Source organism: Typopeltis vanoorti, chromosome 18 (genome assembly GCF_054136105.1).
Source record: "Typopeltis vanoorti isolate ZY-2024b chromosome 18, IOZ_Tvanoo_1.0, whole genome shotgun sequence".
Lineage (NCBI taxonomy): Eukaryota > Metazoa > Arthropoda > Arachnida > Uropygi > Thelyphonidae > Typopeltis > Typopeltis vanoorti.
In genome coordinates, this window is record NC_143566.1 from 50,917,334 (window position 1) to 50,931,652 (window position 14,319).

At 35.4% G+C, this 14,319-nt stretch overlaps 1 protein-coding gene across 1 annotated transcript in view; it reads left to right on the forward strand.

The window, feature by feature from the left end:
• The window catches only part of Spt5 (Transcription elongation factor subunit Spt5), a 428,434-nt gene that overhangs the window by 13,616 nt on the left and 400,499 nt on the right, over positions 1–14,319 (forward strand).

The window sequence follows — 14,319 nt, forward strand, 5'->3', positions numbered from 1 at the left end:
ATAACTGGGCACAGAAGTCCAGATGGGGTCTTATCAAGGCTCGATACAGAGGAACAACAACTTGTTCGTCTCTGCATGTTAAAGTATTTTTCAGAAGCCAAGTGATTTGGTGAGCTGTTTTAGTTACTTTTGCAATGTGCCCCCCAAACTTCAACTCCCTATCCACCAACACTCCCAAATCCCTGGCCTCATCAATCTCCTGGAGTATGGTTCCACCAATGCGATATACTGCTGCTATTCTTTTCACCCCAAAGTGCATAACCTTACACTTTGCCACATTAAATTGACATCCATTTTTCCTAGCCCAGTCCTCCAAACTATCCAAATCATCCTGTAAAATTTTGACATCTTGTGCACTCACAATTGCTCTACCCAACTTTGCATCATCAGCAAACAAGTGAACACTTCCTCTCAGATCCTTTCCAATATCATTGATGAACAAATTGAAAAGCAGTGGTCCAAGAACAGAGCCCTGTGGCACTCCACTAGTCACAAGACGTCTTTTAGACTCCACTCCTGAATAAACCACTCTTTGATATCTCTCCTTCAACCACCCTCTTATCCATCTCACCAACCCTATATCTATACCCATCTGCTCCAGTTTACTGATTAGGGTTCCATGTGGTATCCTATCAAAGGCCTTGGCAAGGTCCAGTAGTATCACTGTAAACCCATTACCCCTATCCAGTTCAGCCGTCACTGTGTTATAAAACGTGAGGAAGTTACTGAGGCATGATCTACCCTTCACCAAACCATGTTGTCCCCCATACAATATCCTATTTTCATCTATCCAATCCTGTATTCTTTTCTTGACTAATTTCTCTAAGACCTTGACAATGATTCCTGATATGCTAATCGGTCGGTAATTTACAACAGCAGTCTTGGAACCACCTTTATGCAGTGGAACTATTTTCCCCTCTTTCCACCCGCTCGGGACTAACCCAGACCCGAGACTCAAATTAAACAAAATGGTCAAGGGTACTGACAATTCTTTAGCTGCTTCTCGTACAACACGAGCTGGTATACCATCCAATCCCACAGATGTATTGACATTGAGGTTATGCAATAGACTACTCACCTCCACTTCATTAACCACAATTCCCGTATAATCTACTGGTTTATTCGTTTCTGCAATGTCACCACCTGGATGATATAATTTTAATACTTTTTTGCAATAAATGTTTTCGTAATTTGTTTTTCAACTGAAAAAAAAAATCTTAGAATGTCTAGTATAAATGTTTGGGGTGTGTGATATATTATTTCCATAATATCTTAAATTTCCAGAGTAGTTTGCTCTCTTTGCACAGTTTAAGATGTTAAACAGGATGTTTCCTAGTTAATTATGTTTCTTTGCTTTTGTTTAGTATTTTTTGTCTCTTCATGTATGTGAATTTTTATGTTGATAAATATTTTAATGTTGGCATTTTTGTTATAAGGGTGCCAGCTTGCTTGCTTGTACTTTTACAAGTGTCATTGAAATCAGACAAACTGTTTAAATATTGCTTCATTCCTTGCCTGGCTGCTGCTGAATAGGATAGAATATCTGCTTTCCAACCAATGCTATTGGTTTTGAGTTTCACTGGTAGCATGAATGTTAGTCTTTAAGTGGATAAGTGAATACAATGTTCAATAGGTAACATCCTTCTTGTCAGAGGTCTGATTTGGTCTCTAGAGCATGATTTTCAAATAATCTAACACCTTTCATGGATGGGATTCATACACACACACTACTGGTAACTCATTTCTAACCAACTCTAAATGAATGGTTAGAAATGAGTTACCAGTAGTACTCAAAATCAGCTATAAAAACACTTGGAGAAGAAATAAGCTTAAACTTGTGGGAATAAGAATGGAAAACATCTAAAAATGGATCAACAGCAAAAGAGTTCATGCAAAGTACCAGATGCAGATTCTGGCTGAAAATAGATGCTGTCTTTCCAGGTTTAGCTATGCTATTAATAGGACATAAAATATTAAGACACTACCTACATAGATTGTATATTCTGGAATTGCCATTATGCATTTGTTGTCCAAACCTTCAGACTGTCGATCACTTACTCTGACTGTAAGCTACTGGACTTCATCTGGATGCCTGTAATACAAGAATACGACACATTATCACTTCAGGAGACTATCACCACTGTCAAAATAGAGACTTATCCAATTACTCAAAATTATTTAATTTTGCCAGTAGGATCAGCTTCCAATTGTTGCAATGTAATATAAACTACCCCCATAATGTTTGGATTATATAGTGTAAAATAGTATGTAGATATAAAAATATAAATGTTAATATGTTAATAACACCAATACATATAGATGTAAAATTGATTATTGATGCAAAATATTAGGTTTGAGGCTACATTGTGAGTGGTTTATTTACTTAGTGCTTATGTAAAATGGTGTTTTATTGCGGTTTTTTCCTCAGAAAAATCGATGTTTTATGGTATATTAGAGGGAGATTTTTGTGTTTTTAGAACATTTAGTGTATTTATAGCATATTTTTATTGAGATATTGTATTATCGAATTGCTTAAAATAGCACTAAAAACTCACAAGAAATGGAATGCTAATGTTAAAATGTTGTTGTTATTTTAAATATGTTATCCAATCTTTAAATATATCTTGTCTTCTGCGCCTTTGTAAAAACTATAGTTATTTTTTAAACCTTTCTTCTTAACCTTTACTATACTTCTGACTTATGGCCGCAAATAATAAAGCTCACTTGTGCAAAACATACAGAACAAAGAAATCGCTTCTGGCTGGAGTCAATCTCTTTGTCTGACCTACCGCTGTTTATTCTCAACTGAATTTGGAAAATTTATTTAGTTTCCAGCTGCGCCACTAAATTCGTTGGCAGGAGTTGAATCTCCTTCCAAAAGAATAACACACAGTAAAATGTATGGAACTTTCCTCTCTTATCTATCACTAAATCTTTCAATGTATATTTACTAATCTACAGTCGTGGCAATCTAACTTTAGGATACACAGATTCAAATTAATGAGTAGTGCATTGGAAATAGAAATTAGGCAAGTAATTTAAACATGAAAACAATTTATTTATCATTAAGGAAATGTACAAAAGCTTAAAACTAAAGATTCAAGTAAATCGGGTTCTATGCTTCAAAGACAATTCTCAATACAATTCACAATTACTACTCTTATGAAGGCAATTCTTGTAAGACCACGTGTCTATAATATTTCCTTTGTTAACACCTTATCACACTTAAAGCAATCTCACTTAAACAAACTCAGGCATATAGCTACTAGCAATAATATTAAACACGCTATATTTCACATTAACAATTAGCCAAGTTTTCTCTTACATATAATTTAACAACACCATTCAAAGGTTATTATAAAACCTAAAGTCCTCAAGTATCATAACAAACAAACTCTACAAGTCACCATCACAATTCTGCCTATAGCTAAAACAATAGAAAGATCTTACTTTAAAACAGTTGTCTGGTCCTCTCTGATTGATCCTTGGAATCACTTCCTTCTATTACCTTCCGACCTTAAGCAACGAAAACGGTACTTTCTCCGGGATTATCTAGATCTCCTCTTACTTTTTGCAAGCGTCGGGAACTTGGCGGCATTGAACTCCGGTATCTACTTTCTTCTAGGAACAACTTAAATTAGTTGTTTTGCACTTCTGGCATCTAATGGCTGGAATGCAGGTCCTGTTGGTGATTGCGAATCATCTTCTACGATGATTAGCGAAACTCCGTCGTCGTAATGTACATTTTATCCCAGTAACTGCTCGACCCTCGCTGACCTCGTTGCCTTCTCGAGCCTGTAACTTCACATCCTTGCTAACTTTAGGGAGTTAGCAAGGATGCCTACCTCCCTAACTCACTGTGTGCTTTGCACCCATATGCCTGGGGAGGGAGTGTCCTAGGTTCGATTCCCATCGGTGACGTGAGGAGCTGAAGGATCTTCCTCAGCCATAGCCAAGTTAGCCGGTCTTGGGCATGGACAGTAGGGTTTTTTCCTCAGTTTATCCTGGGGTTTTTCATCCTGCAAGCCGGCCTTGAGAACTCAACACTATAGACATAGGATACACCAGGGCATAGGACTAACTGCCTTATCCTGTGAATGGTTTGAGGTCCGATAATTAATAAACTCTCGACACTGCAAGGTAAAAGAGGGATAAGGAAGATGAGATGAGAGATGTGTAATATACAGTTGACTTACTATAACAAACTCTAGGAACAACAGGAATTTTTGTTGAAGTGGAGAGTCTGCTATAGCAAACATCCATTGGTGGTAGAATTGTGCCTAATTGGATTTCAGTTAGGACTTTTCAGTAGTTTGTTATAATGGTATATACAATATAATATATAATCAAACATATTTAGCTATAACAAGAAATTGCTGTAATCTTCAGAAATTAACAGCAGTTAAGTAGCATATAGAGGGAACATGTGAAAGCCGGCATAATGATTTGGATCCATAAATCAATCAAAGCAAAAAATAACTATTATACATACCAGAATAAAAGAATATTAAAAGTGCAATTAAAATTAAATAAAGCAATTTAACAGTTGATGGAGTATATGCCTTTGAAGAAGGAAAAGAAGAATGAAATGATGACGTTTATAAACACAAGAAATATATGAAAAATTAAATAAAATAGATAATATAATTATAGCTGGAGATCTTAATGCCAGAATGGGAATAAATTAAAAAAAAAATAAGGAAACTGACTCATTAATTACATAATATATTATAATTTTTAAAAATAATGAATATGTTTTATAAATATATATAGAGTATAACAGGACAAAAATTAATAATAGACTACACTCGGGTCTCTTTTTATGTGGATTTAAAGTTATGCGGTGCACGCCCACAGGTATGAGACCTTTTGACATTTCTGCACATGTCAACAGAAGGAGAATCCATTCCGATAATAGGGTAATCCAGCGTTTCCCAAACTTTTCCTACAACGGAAACACTTCACAAATCCTGAAATTTTCATGGAACACCTTGGTTATTTTGTAATGTATTCATTAATAATTAATTGTTAATTTAGCTGATTTTTTATTATTAATTAATAATTATCATTAATTATTAATTAATTAAATTTGGCCCAGTGGAGGGAAAAAAGCACCAAAGAAAAGCAATTTCTTTGGAAACGAAAATTGCAATTTTAGATCGCTTAGCAAAAGGAGAGGGATCTACGGTGATTGATAAACATTTTAATTTAGGCGAATCTACTATGAGCAATTAAAAAGAATGAAGTTGCAATAAGAAAATCTGTCATTTCTAGCACAAAACTAAGTGCTAAATTATCATCGTACTCGAGAGATGCTTGATTAGAAAACACGGAACAAGTGCTCATAATTTGGATTGAAGAATTAACTCCAAGAAGAATTCCCATAGGTGGTTATTTAATTAAACAAATAGCTCTTCGGTTTTATGAACAGATGAACCAATTGGAGCCTTCTACTTCCTCTTCCCAGACTGATAAAGAATTTTCGGCTAGCAAGGGATGGTAAACCGGGTTTTTAAAAAGGAATGCACTTCATAACGTGAAGATTACAGGTGAAGTTGCAGCCAAATATTTTCAAGAGAAGTTAGCCAAAATTATTGAAGATAGTGGATATTTAGTTGATAGCTTTTTCTAAAAGCTATCAACCTGTTGTATGCAATATTGCACTCATTGCTACATCTTTACATCAATGACATCAGTCTGTACATTAATGACATTGGAAAGGATTTGACAGGTGACATACAGCTGTTTGCTGGTGATGCAAAGATAGGTATGGTACGATAAAGAGCCAAGAGGCTATTTTACTGCCTCTTGGCTGGTGGCATAAATTAAGTTAAGGGGATAATAAATCCCTCATTATTTTAAGCTGGATACGAAACTCGAAGATCGAAATCTAAGAGTTTCATGCCGAAGAACTATCAGCGAGTCTAAGCATAAGTCAATACCTAGGTAAGTCAACCCAGGTGTTGACTTATGCTTGGACTCGCTGATAGTTCTTCGGCATTAAACTCTTAGATTTCGATCTCCGAGTTTCGTATCCAGCTTTAAAATAATGAGGGATTTATTATCCCCTTAACTTAATAGGTATGGTAATTGGGAATGTGGTTGATATACAATACTTGCAGAATGGTTTGAATAGGCTGGAATTGTGGGTATGGGAAAATGGATGAGAGTTCAGTGTCAGTAAGTAAATTTTGATTTTATTAGATATCCATTGTTGTATTATATTGGTGGAATTATATTATGAGAAACTGATCAGGGTATGGATCATAAAGTTCTAGTAGATAGGAAGGTGAAGTTCAAGGCCCATATAGCTAAGATTGCAAATACAACTCAGAGAATAATTGCACTGCTGAAATGACTTTGACATGCAGAGATAACAATGTCATTTTGCCTTTTTACAAGGCCTCGATAAATCCTCACTTGGACTACTGTATGCAGTTGTGATCTCCTGGTGATTCTGATACAGTGGAGAGAGTGTTGAAAATGATATCAGGATTTTAGAACAATGATTATGAAGACAATTGGAAAAAACAATAAAATTTTAAATGAAGAATGCAAAACTTTTGGAATGAGAATCAATCTAAGTAAAACTAAAACAATGAAAACAGGAAGAGATGAGGAAAAACGTTCTATAAACTTAGAAAATCACATACTTGAACAAGTAAAACAATTTATATATCTTGGCAGTCTCATTACTCACAATCTCAACTACACAGAAACAGTAAAATACTGACTTAACAAAGGATTGTCTAATATGAATAAATTAAACAAAATACGAAAAAACAACAGCATTTCAAAAAGCATCAAACTAAAACTCTAGAAAACCAATATTATACTTACAGCAACATATGGAGCTGAGACTTGGACACTCAATCAGAAAGCAGTACCAGAAATCAGAGCATTCAAAATGAAATGCTTAAGAAAAATAAATAAGACTCATTAGTTGGAACGCAAAACAAATGACTAAGTCAGGCACGAATTAAACTATAGTGAAGATATCATAGCTATAATTCTTAAACAGTAATTAAGATGGTTTTGGACACTTCCAGAGAATGTCCTCTCAGTTTACCTAATATAGTTTTGAATGGAATCATTGAAGGAAGGTGATCAAGAGACAAACCACAGAGAACTTAGCTACAGTCTTTGAAAGAAAGGTCACTATTATCAAGCTTCAGAACGATGACAGAAATGGCCAAAGATAGAACCGAATGGCAAAGATTTGCACATAGGGGACTCAACCCATTGTCTGATGGATGAGAAAGAAGAAGGTTATGAAGACAGATTGAGAATTTGTGGATTGCAGACAGGAGAAAGGTGATATGATTGAGACTTACAAACTTCTGAAAGGGTCATAAAAGATTTTAGTTGATGGAATTTTTCATTTTATGGGGGAGGATTGGGAAAGAACAAGAGGGCATCCTTAGAAGCTGAGAATGAATGCCATCAAGGAGATGGGATCTAGATTTTTCTCTTATAGAGTGGTGTGTATGTGTGATTGGAATGGATTGCCATTGGATGTAGTGTTGCCACTAGTGTGAATGAATTCAAGAACAAATATGACAGCAAGTGTGTGTGTGTGTAGTATGTTGCCTCCTTCAATGATAACATCAAATAAATATTACACCAGGAACTTGCAAAATTTTATAAATGATATAATAACAATGAAAAAATTAAAGAACAACCTAAGTAAAATAAAAAATGGTAAATCAGCAGGAGAAGACTGAATGAATTCTGAACTGTATAAATTTGCTGGAAATAATTTTCATCAGAGATTATTAAAATTTTAAAATAAAATATATACAAAGACAGCTATCAATATAATGGAATACAAGTATAGTAATACCTAAAAGAGGATAAAAAGTAAACTTGCTAATTACAGAGGTATGTTAGTTTATTGAATACTTGCTACAAAATATATAGTACAATATTTAATGAAAAATTGAATATATGTAGTGAAAACATGTTATAATGTCAAGATGGATTTAGAAAAGGATGTTCAGATGCAACTTTTTTTTTGTTTGTTTATAGATTATGAAAAAGCATTTGATGAAGTAAAAAGACATATTGTTTGATATATTACAAAGAATAAATATACCCAATATTTTACTATAGGTAATATTGAATATATACAAAAATAATAAAATAAAAATAAATGCAATAATGTCTGAATAACAATCTAGTAAGTAAGTCAGAGCTCTCCTCTGTCTCCAACACTTTTTAATATTTATATTAATAAAATACTTAATACAGTTGAACCTTTAAATAACCCAGGTATAGAAATTTCTCAAAATAATAAAATAAATATGTTATTTGCAGATGATCAGGTAATATCAGATAAGGAAGACAATTTACAGAGAGCAATATATAATTTAAACATTATAGTAGAACAGTTTGTAATGAAAATATCCATAGATAAAAGTAAAACAATGACATTTTATGGGCAGACTCCAGCAAGAAGTGAAATAGTTATTAATAATAAAATAATAAACAAATAAATACTTTTAATTACCTCCGATGTGAGATACATGAAGGAGAAAAACACATAAAATTAAGAACTTCAAAATTTTTACAGGTTATAGGCCTTATGAATAGAATGCTCAATCTTGGAGCTATAACATGGAATGAGAAGTTGAGCGATAAGGAAATAAATGCTACATGGGAATTGACAAAGAAATACATAATAGCATCAACTTGTGAATGTATTCCAAAGGTCAAAAGGCTGAATAAGCTAAGTGTAAAATGGATGAATGTGGAGCTTAAGCATGAAATCTGGAATATTGTTCAAAAAGAAATGTTTAAAAATATACAATACTTTTGCAATACTACATTATTATATGGCAGTGAAATTAGGGCAATAAATAAACAAGGTAAACAAAGAATAGAAACAAGTGAAAGTATTTGTGAGGTATTTCAATGGCTTTGGAGTGTGAGTGTACTGAAGAAAGTGTTGCTGGATGGAAGTACATTGTGTGATGCATGCAAGAGATCAGAAGAAAGAGATGAAGGGGAAAATCAGGACAGTGATATTGAAGAGGAAGAAGTGCTTGGCAGTGAAAACAGTAGTAGTGTGAGAGATGAAGAAGGAATGGGAATGCAAAAGGAACAGATAAATGGGCGAGCCTGGGTGGACAGGGAGACATGGCATAGGGAGAGTGGATGCTGAAAGTGGGAATGAATGTGTGTATAAAGATGGAATATATCGCAATGTGGGTGGGGAAGTTGAGACTGAGCAGATATATGTGGATATGTGGTAAGTGGTGATAAAGATGATTGAGCATTGGAATAAGTCAAACATGCTTGAATGAAGATGATATCATAATGGGAATAGAAATGGAAGGATACAGTATTTTTTGCGAGGATAGAAAGGGCAAGAAGGGTGGTGGGGGGAGTGCTGCTGCTAATAATAGCAGGAGAATTAAGTCCACAAAAGTAGACATGAAAGAGGGAAATAGTGGCACTGATTATGAGGCAGTGTGGTGTAACATGGAGGTTGAGAGGAAGACATATTTAGTTGGATGTTGCTATTGGTCTGGAAATGTGGAGGGTGGTGATGAAGAAATGTATAAATAACTTGGATTAGTAGGATAAGGAAATGTGATAAGGAAATGTAATTATTATGGGTGATTTTAATTATGGCAGTATAGATTGCAATGAAGAGATAGCATTTGGGAATAAGGAAAATGAATTTCTTGAGTTTTCTCAAGATAGCTATCTCGGGCAGCATGTAAAGTAGGGCACGTGCGGTTCGAGAGTTCTAGATCTGATCATTTCATTAGAGGATGTAATTGTGAGAGGGATTTCACACTTTCCTCCACACCTGTGTTGTGGCTAGTCATATGCAGACTTTTGTTAGGAAAGGACATATGTGGAATTCTAAGGCGGGTGATTATGACAAACTTTGGAGACTGCTTGGTGCTATAACATGGAATGAGGAGTTGAGCAGTAAGGAAATAAATGCTACATGGGAATTGACAAAGAAATACATAATAGCATCAACTTGTGAATGTATTCCAAAGGCCAAAAGGCTGAATAAGGTAGGTGTAAAATGAATGAATGTTGAGCTTAAGCATGAAATCTGGAAAAAGAGGTACTTCAAGATGAATAATGATAATAATCAGTTACATGAATTGTATAAAGAACAAGCCAGGAGAGTGATTCAGTTATTTTTATTTTATTTATTTATTTTTATGTTGAACACATACACGAGAGGTTTGATTATCAACCTATAATATATTAGTACCATATATAGGTAGTGGGTTGGGAAAGGAGGAATTTGTTTACATTTGATTTAAAAGATATATTGTTTTCCTTGGGAAACACAATGGGGGGAAAACTGTTCCATAATACAGTTGCAGGGATGAAGGAAGAGGAAAAGAAACTTGTTCTGTGGGTTTCAAGGTGCACTGTGAAGGGATGTTGAGCAGCAACTGCACGTGTTCCAACAAGCTTAGTACTAAATGGGGGAATTATTGATGTTATTTCAGATGAACATTTCCCATAGAAATATTTATAGAATATACATATTGCAGAAACCAAACATCCATTTGAAAGTGGGGTGAGTGAGTTTGTAAGAGATGGGCCATTAATGTCTAATTGCTTTCCTCTGTATTGAGTAAAGCATTTAGAGGGAGCTTTTAGGGACCCCACCGCATATGTGAGAGTAGTATTATGCCAGGAGAAGCTTGATGTCAGGGTAATTCCATGAAAACAAATATCAAGTTGTCTGGAAATTTGGGTATTGTCAAAAATAATACTGGAAAAAAATCGTTCTTTTTTATGAGAAATAAGACAACTTGGTTTTATTAGTATTAAAATCGATGAGGTTATCTGAACCTCATTGAAGAATGGCTCGGAGATCAGAATTGAGGGCAGTGGTGGTGGTGGTGGTTGATGTTCCGTAGGTTGAGGTGAGGTGGGTTGTGTAGAGTAAGGTTTATCAAATGAAAGGGAGGAGTCAGTGTGCTGTCATCTGCAAAACTGTATTGGGTTGGAGGTCAACTGAAGTAGGTCATTGACATATAGCAGGAAGAGGGGTTGGTGAGAGGATAGAACCTTGTGGGACCCCCAGCATTAGTTGAATGGTGAGAAGATAAGGAACCATGCACCATCACACATAGTGCATCCAGACAGTATGCTGGCAATCCATCTACAGAAGTTCTGAGATAGACCAAACGATGGAAGTTTGCTTAGTAAGCCTTTGTGCCATACCCGGTCAAAAGCTTTTGCGATGTCAAGTGCAACCACTTGAGATTCACCAAACTTCTCCATTGCCTGTGTCCAGAGATGTATGACATATGTGAGCAGGTCTCCTGTTGATCGGCAGTGATGGAATTCATACTGGCAGTTAATTATTAGGTGAGTGTCTTCAAGGTAGCATAGGAGTTGGGAATTAATGATTTTTTTTCATTTCTTTAGACAGGACGTAGGTGAGCAAGATAGGGCAGTAGTTGGACAGCAGTGATTTGTCACCCTTCTTGGGAATGGGTTGAATATAGATTCAACCCATTGGATGTGGGATAGATACTAGTGAAGTAAGAGAGTTTATACAGGCGACATAGGATAGGAGTCATTTCTTGTGCACAAACTTTCAGGACAATTGGAGGATAACCATCTGGCCAGGAGGCATTTTTTTTGTGTCTAAATTTGGATAATATTTTTCTGATCTCTTTCTGGCAAAAGGATATAGGGGAGTCAGGCATCTCGATGGGTTGGGGTGCATTTATCATTGTCAGTTATTTGTGCATTGGAAGCGAAGTGTGAAGCTAGAAGATTGACTTTTTCTGTGGGTGATGATGCAATAGAGCTCTCCGGGTATGATAGGGGTGGAAATAGGGCTGAAGTTACTGCCAATTGCTTTGGTGAGAGACCAAAAGGCTCAGCTACCATTTGGACAGGCTGCTAGTTTTCTGCTTTTTGTTCTTTCAAACTTTGGAAACCATTGATTTTTTTTTTTTTTTCATCTATATCTAAAAAACCCTAGAGAATTTTTTAGATATGTGGCAAGTAGAAGGAAGAACGATCATGATAAGATGATGTTAATGGATGAAAGTGGTAGAATGGTAACTGCTGCAGAAGACATTGTTGAGGTATTCATTGATAAATTTATAAGGGTGTTTCATCCTGAGCAGGGTGGATTCATGAGGAACTTAAGTGTTCTGGCTTAATTATGAGTGAACAGGAGGTATTTGAGGAAATAAATAAACTTGATGTCGATAAAGCAATAGGATTTGATGACATATCACCACACGTCTTAAGGGAATTGGCAGCAGCATTGGAATGCCTGTTTAATAAAAGTCTTGCAGCAGCACAGATTCCAAGGAAGTGGAAGGAGGGTAAAATTGTTCCACTGTATAAAAGTGGCGATAAGGCTGTAGCTTCAAATTATAGGTCAGTCTGTATATATGGAGTTGAGTTGTGGTGATGATATTGGAGAGAGATTGGTGAAAAGTAGGATACAGAAATGGGTTGATAACAGCACTCTGTAGTTATCAGCATGGGTTTGTGAAGGGGAGATCATGTTTCACTAACTCACTTATGTACTATAACAAAGTGACATATACCTTGGATAGGGGAGATGCATATACAGTGGTGTACTTAGATTTTGCAAATGCTTTTGATAGACTGCCACAACACAAGCTCTTAAATAAATTGAAACAGATGGGATTGGATAACAGACTTCTGATTTGGATCATTGGATAGGTATCAGAAAGTTATGTATGGGGTGTGGTATCCCGAAAGAGAAAGATCACTAGTCTTGTGTGCCACAGGGGTCAGTTTTGGGGTCATTGTTGTTCAATTTGTATGTTAATAATATTGGGATTGGTTTAACTAGTGATATGCAGCTGTTTGCAGATGATGCAAAACTGGGTAGAGCAATGCAGAGTCAAGTGGATGTTATGGCCTTACAAGAGGAGACTTGAATTGATTGCATTGAATGGTCATTTAAGTGGAACTGTCAGTTGAATGTTGCACAGTGTGAGGTTTGAGATTTGGTAAGTAACGATGGAATGCAAAGTATACACTTAGTGGGAAAACTTTAACAGAAGTAGAGGAGATGAGAGATCTAGGAGTGATGGTGGACAAGGACCTGAAATTCAGTAGCCAGATTGCACAAGTTGTAAAGACGTCACATCAGATAATGGCAATGATGCACTGTCCTACATCAGTCCTCTGCAATGATGTGGAGGACTCTGACATGCAGAAATAGAGGTTATGATGCTATTGTATAAAGCCTTGATCAGGCCTTATATGGATCATTGGGCACAGATTTGGTTACCTGGTTTTCATGGTGACGAGTATATGTGGGAAAGGGTCCAGAGAAGATTCACAAAGGTGCTCGATGATCTTTGGAATGTGGAGTATGAGGACAGATTCAGAGAATGTAAGTTGCAGAACCTCATGAATAGTAGAAAGAGGAGGTTAATGATTGAGACATATATGCTACTCAGGGATTGTTATCAGGTTGACATAGAAAAGATTTTTCATAGAATGGAAAATGGGGATAGAACAAGAGGCCATTGCTGGAAACTGTATAAAGAGGGTGTGACCAGATGAGTGAAGAGAAGGTTCTTTGCATGGAGACTGGTTGGTGAGTGGAATGCACTGCCCGAGTGTGTTGTGAAGGTAGACACATTGCACCAGTTTAAAGCATGGCTGGATGAGCATTGTGTGCAGTAGTATGTACCTCCTATGATGAGTCACTTACTCCATGAAGGTCAGATGCTAATAATGATAATAATAAATTCATAAGTATTAGTCAAAAAAAGAACGAAGATGTTTTAAAAGAACTAGAAATAAAATAAATAGAAGAAAACTAAACAAATTGGATAGAACATGTAAACAGAATACTGCACAATGATTAACATTCATACTTAAAAATTGAAATCTCTTTTTCATTGAGGTTTAGAATGAAATGTTATTGGTTGTTTTTTGAAAGGTAAGTGCATGTGACTATTTTCTTGCTATTTTTGTCAACTGAACATCAGAAATTATAAGCATGACATTACTTTAGTGGAGTTGCAATCTTTATGATCTCTTCAATTGAAGAATGATTTGTTTTACCTGGAATTCTCTCTATTACAGAATTTAGCAAACATTTTGTTTGTTTCCAAGAGATATAATTCACATTGGAAGATGTGTTCCTGAAAATATTGTGGAAATTATTTAAAAATATTCTGAAAAAAGATGCTCAAGCAACATTTATTAAAATAAATATGGTTATTTTATTTATTATTATTTTTTTTTGCACTTTTCTAATATATGAAATATGTATGTCATATCATTATGCTTACAGATTTAGTTATGCTGTTGTTGTTTGTG